The 6,366-nt window shown below is 40.1% G+C and overlaps 1 protein-coding gene across 1 annotated transcript in view; it reads left to right on the top strand.

The window, feature by feature from the left end:
* Positions 1–912: 912 nt before the first annotated feature.
* The window catches only part of pafah1b1a (platelet-activating factor acetylhydrolase 1b, regulatory subunit 1a), a 34,631-nt gene continuing 29,177 nt past the window's right edge, over positions 913–6,366 (top strand). The window contains exon 1 of the mRNA XM_055196600.2: positions 913–1,106. The gene's annotated coding sequence lies outside the window, so the exon portion shown is untranslated. The remainder of the gene's footprint in view (positions 1,107–6,366) is intronic.

Below are 6,366 nucleotides of genomic sequence, written 5' to 3'. Positions count from 1 at the left end.
TTACATGTACAACAAATAAGTTCTTTATTGGACCTTTAATTTTATGAATGAAATTCTAAAAAGCTCCTATTTAATTTAAAGGTCTCGTTTCCCATCAAAGGAGTTGCTGTACACCAGTCAATACCATAATGTGAAATACCACAATGACACATGCCAAGCATCATTAATCTATTGCACATTGTTTCTCACTTTTGCTTTCACTTAAATGAAAAACGACCTGTTCAAACACAGTCTAAGCTAACACATAAATAAATAGGCCAAAAATAAAATGTGAACTGTTTATCTGAAAAAAATTATTTAGGGAAAGATATAGTCTTCTGTCAGTCACCACCACCTTAATGCCATCTTGTGTCTAGCAGCTTTACACCTTTGTTTCCTTTCTTTTCTTTTTTTTAACCAATGTTGATTTTCATTTGCTATTTGGTTTGATCTCTTTGTTCTTGACATGAACTATTTGTCATGCCCTTTGTGTGTCTGCATTGTTTCTTTAATGAGTTAAATAACAATTTAATTATTTTTGGTCTGAGTATTCTTTTGTATTAAAATGAATAAAAATCTGGAAAACAACATTACCGTGTTTATTTAAACAATATGTATAATATATCCTATATATGTGTGTGTGTGTGAGAGAGGTGTCTGTAAAATATATTTAAATAATTTTTAAGTAAACTGGTGCATAAGCTAATGTGTTATTAATCTGGGATGCTATTGCTGTAGTGACTGCACCTAAGACAACAGTGCACTAATTGTTTTCACATTAAGCTACTGTTATGTAGTATATAATTAACATTTCGTCATGGTTTATCTTTTGTAGTTGTTTGCAATAAAATCGATACGCTATGTAATATGGGAATATTTATTAAAGTAACGCCCAGACTAAACGTTTGAAAGGAGGGTGTGAGTGTGAGATTGAAGGGCGTGCGCGCCTCCGCCTGCTGAAGTCAGCCCATACATGCGCGCTTCCGTGCCATGTAGAGGCGAATGCGGCGCTGCAAGGAGCAGGCAGACCCCGAGACTTGTGCCCCTCTTTTCAAGACGAAAATAACATTTCCTTCGTCCTTAACAAGCGCCACCCGAGGATTAACATTCAGCGCTGACGCTGTATGGTAAGAATAGCCCGTTTGCATTAGTCTTTGCGGTGTTGTTAGAGAAAAATCGCCGGTCAAAGAGCTGTTGTGGAAATAATTTTGCGCCTCCTTTTCTCAGTCTCAAAATGGCGGACGCGGCCGTTGGAGAAATACTTCAGCTTCTGTTTTTTCTCACTAGTCGTTTATATTTCAGGATGCCTTTTGGTATATGTTGTGTGAACATTACGGCTGTAAACGAAATAATTGAAGCAGTTCAGATTTGTTGTTTACGCAGCTCGTTAGAGATGTATAGTCGGCGTATCAACACGTCGCTTCATCAATGTCACGTTAGCTAGCAACAGTTGGCTAACGCCCGTGTCAACAAAATCTCTATTTTTATGGTTTCCAAACACTAAAATCAAACTTGACCTTGCCGTGTCCCTTTCTGTCCTAGCAATCATTGCAAAACAAGTCAAATGGTCATGTTTGTGGTGTACCTTGTCAGGCGGTCAGGGCTGTATTTTAAAAGCTGAACTTTCTAACTTGCATAGCATTTTGGCCATCATTAGGAAACGTTGGAATTTATATCTGCTTACTTGACATGTGCAAGTCCAACCTAGACAGCATTTTAGGCGTTTGAATGTTTAATTCGAGGTAATAAAACACAACTGAGGTGTTTGACATTTATTAAGCTTACTTGCCTATATATATTAGTAAATGTGACTGCTGAGCAGTTTGATGGGTACCTGAAATAGGTTGTTTTTACTAACGTTAGTGGTCCGATCCAAATGTAGGTCAGGTGATTGCCATGCAGACCAGCGAATATTATTCCGTGTGTTTTCAATGGGACATTACTATGGTTGATCTTCATACTAACACGTTACACATTATTTAGTAATCTTTCCAGTTTTTTAAGAAGGAGAGATGCCTGAAGGATGTGGGAGCAGAAAAGCCATACCCTGCATTTTACTGCATAGGTGTGTGTATATAACAATAGCAGTCATAAGTTGCCATAGAACATACAGAGTAGTGGACCATGGAAATTGTATTTTGCTCTTCAGACCAATTCCAGTATAATGTGTATGATGCTAACGAGGCAAATATGTGCTTGTTTATCTAACATGTGGATGTTATGAACAAGCGTGGTACCTTGTGTGCTTCTGAACTACTCTGCTCATGTTTTTCAAGTTTGGTGTACTCTCCCTGTAGATGTTTGTCAGGTGACCGCAAGCATGTTCACACAGGCAGTCTTGTATGTTTATTGGTTGAACATGGTTAATTGTTTTTGAACAAGAGATTTTCGAGACATTTTCAATGGATAGTTCACCCAAAAATGAAAATTTTGTCATCATTTACTCACTCTTATGTTGTTACAAACCTGTATAATCATGAGCACCATTCACTTACATTGTTATCTTTTGCCATCTATAGAAGTGAATGGGGCTCATAATTGGTTTGGTTACAAACATTCAACAAAATATATTTCTTGTTTATCAGAACAAAGAAATGTATACAGGTTTGTAACAACATAATGCTGCATTTACACCAGCTGCAGTGGAGGTGGCAAAAACGCGCTATTCGCGCGTAGTTGGACGCTTGAACATTTGAGTTTACTCGTTTCATTCGCACGTGAAATTCTAGTCATTCAAGACATTTACGTGGAAATTCACGTCATGGGAGGGGCTTCTGCGACTCTACTGAGACTCAGCTCGCTTTCTGTAATAACGTCACTACTACAGCAAGGTCCTGATTGGTTAACGCGGCACGGAAACCTGCCGAAGTTCAGATTTTTCAACTCGCGCGTTCCCCGCGGCAATGCTCAATTCGTGCGTTTTGGCACCATTTGCGCCGCAGGATGCCTAATCGCATCTTTGCATTGACTTAAACATGTAAATTACCTGGCTTGCCGCCTCTACCGCGGCTGGTGTAAACACAGCATAAGAGTGATGCCCCATACAGGCGACCAGCAGTAGCAGAGCGACGCAATCTCATTCATTTCAATGGAAACCGGGCAACTTCTGCCGGCACAAGCGAAAGTGACCGTTGGTGATCGTATGGGCGTGCCCAGCGACGCGAGAAAGTTGAGAAAAGTTTAACTTCATGCAAATCTAGAGTGAATTTCGGGACCGACTACCAATGAGAACGAAGCAGTGGAGTTCACGTCATCCTTCTCTTGTCAGTTACTGGCGTGGATAATACTCATTTGTTTATAACAAGCAGATTTAGAAACGCCTCATTGAAAGAGACGAGCGACACACAGCGATAACATCGCCGGCTGTCTGAATGCGGTTTGAGAAAATCATGACAGAATTTTCATTTTTGGGAGAACTATCCCTTTAACAAATTTAAATTCAGCATGAGAATGAGCTGGTGTGGCATCAAACAAACAACGTCAAAATTTCATATTAATTTCATGTGGTCTCAATTTAGTGATATGCAGCTCTGGACCTGGTCATCTTTGGACTTAATGCCAGTCAGGGCTGCTATTCAGCATTCGCTCAGCGGAAATGTACTGTGATCTGGTAATCTTGCCAACTCTGTCAAGAAGAGCCTGACAAGTGGTTATTACCCCAAGATTTATTGGCCAGCTATCTTTGCCAGCTTGCACAATTGCACTAAGTGGGATATTTACATTTGGTCCTAACATCTTGAGTTAACAAAAGCAGTAAGATACCAGCAGTTTTGGATGCACTGGGAATGCTTGTAACAGATTTCGTATTTCTGTTAGAATTTATGTGTGTTTTATTATCCATTCCCTTGCTAAATATGTTGCTTCATCTGGCACCCTTGCACTAACCAACAGTTAAGAGGTAACATGCAGCAGATGCTAGATTTCTTTTGTCTCATTCTTTCTCTTAATCCGCGTGTTAGCACTCACTGTTGGTCTTTTTATAGCAGTAATGGATAATCACTACTGGACTCTCTTTGCCTCAGCTTTGTGGTTCTGCTGCACACAGGCAGTTGCTAAGAGACCCATCCAAGCTCTTGGCTAAAATAATGCAGCGCTCAGGTTATTGTAATTGTATGTTTGTGGGATTCCAACAGGCAGTTTGGGACAGAGACGGCATGGGAGAAAGTACTGTTTTGTGAAACCTTTTATTTGAAAGTTTGTTTGCTTTTCTACTTGCTAGTTGTAGAGAAAAGGTCATACTGCATGTTTAGGCCAATGGGCATCGGTAATGCGTCACCATGGCAACTAAAAGCGCTGGTGTTTGATGTGCTAGATGTAAATTTTAAGATGGTGGTTATTATATCAACAGGATTATGTCACTGTTTTTATGTGCTGACTAAATGTGGTTATATGCTAAAAAGCTAGGCATGATGAAAGCTATGGCTCATTTTGTTTCAAAGTGTGGCTTAGACCAGGACATGTTATAGCTTATAAATGTGCTGATTAGTGTTTTTGTGGGCCTACCTTACTTTTATAGATGCTAATCTGATTTTTGAGATGTTGCTTTGAAGAAATCCCATATCACTTCTGCATGCTGGGATTGTTCTTGGGTTTGTTAAAGCAACAAATGTAAAAGACCTGGGTAAATTGTTTGCTTGAATTGGATTCCTCTCTGTAACTTCAGCCATTGTTAATGCTTAGTATGGCAAAGGACTCGGTGAAAGAGCTGCTATTTCATTACAAGTCCCATTTCAATAGAAGGGTGAAATTGAAAAGGACGAGATGTAGAATTAAGAGTCCTTCTTCCTCTTTGCATTTCTAATTCACATTCCTGGCATGATCTCCTGCTGCCCTCACCGTTAAACCATTCAGTTTAAAGGGTAAAGTTTTTGTACAGAAAGTAGGATTGGTACACATCACACACTGCTGACGATGGCAAGCTACTGTCATGACACAAGATTTTTGCTTCTATGTAGTTTTCAATGATTGTCTAGCACCGTGTTTCTCTATCCTGGTCCTCGAGGACCCCCTCCCAGAATGTTTTAGATGCTTTCTTAATTAACACACCTGATTTAGCTTATTAGCTTGTTAGGGAGACATTCTGGATGGGGGTGGATGAGTTGTTTCTGGTGTTTTAAATAAGGAGACATCAAACTTTCTGGGAGGGGGTCCTTGAGGACCAGGATTGAGAAACACTGGTTTAGCATACGTAGTGACAGGTCTGTCAGAAATGGGTGCAGCATATCATAGCCTCTCTAGTCGTTCATAGTTCATTTGGTGTTTAGGATCTGGCAGTTTATCAGCTACAGATAAATGTTCATCCAGTTCAGGTTGACTTTTGATTAAGGCGGTTCTGATTTTTTTAGCACTTTTCCATTGCATAGGACCCCACAGGTCAGGTCGTGTCCGCTCACCTTACTTTGGCTTGGTTAGCTTTTCCATTGAGTTTAGTACCACTTCAGATTGGGAGGGATTATAGGTGTGTCGTTATATTTACCCTTTCTACTGCTGTGACATCATACAAAAAGTGAGAGCGAGCATCGTTGGAATGCATTGTTTCCCATACATTAACAGGGTTTCCCCCAGCACTTTGCAGTTCAGGCACCCGCCTAAGGTGAAAACCCTACTGCCTTAACTAGGTAGGTCGTCCAAAAAAAATTTGGCTGCACAAAAGGCCATCTCGGACTTGAGGTTTGCTCAAGACAGCACAAGCACGAAGGTAAATCTAATCTTGCGTTTAGCGTGACGCTGGTAGTGACGATTCTCTCAGACCAATCAGTGATCTACAGTTTTCACATCATGTTTTGGTATCAGCTCAGCTCGCTTGGAACCCCAACCGAGGTGGTTCTAAAAAAAAGTATTGGGTACTACATACTATATACAGTGGAAAGCCTCCAAAAGTAAGCTGACCCGGCTCAACTCGTGGGGTGCTATGCATTCAGAAAGCGGAATTAGATTTTTAATAGTCAGTCTGAATGTGCATAATTTATACTCCACATCTGTTGTTTCTTTTTCTCCATTCTGGGTCTCTGTGGCTGAACTTGTCAGGTTTATGTTTAGTTAGAAATGTGGAATGTCTTTGGTTGTTGTGTGTTTTTGCTGCCTGCTTGAGTTATTAATGCAGTTTGCTGACCTCTTGTTTGACATGACTAATACTGTAAACCTCTTTTAACAAAATGGCACATGTTAGTTAATGTTAGCGTGCATGGGTAACATTGTATTCTATACTAAATTTATTAGAACTTTCTTAATCGATTAATGATCAGTCGACTATTAGGGGGCAGCCCTACAACCAAGTGATATTTCCTTTCAAATTCAGTGGCCCTGTTTACACCTGGTTTTAAGATGCGTTTTGGTCGATTGGATCACAAGTAGAAAGTTAAGTCCTGTTCTTACGCATACGTGAGG

Source organism: Misgurnus anguillicaudatus, chromosome 24 (genome assembly GCF_027580225.2).
Source record: "Misgurnus anguillicaudatus chromosome 24, ASM2758022v2, whole genome shotgun sequence".
NCBI classification, from domain to species: domain Eukaryota; kingdom Metazoa; phylum Chordata; class Actinopteri; order Cypriniformes; family Cobitidae; genus Misgurnus; species Misgurnus anguillicaudatus.
Note: the sequence above shows the minus strand (reverse complement) of the source record. Positions and strands in the feature narration are given on the sequence as shown.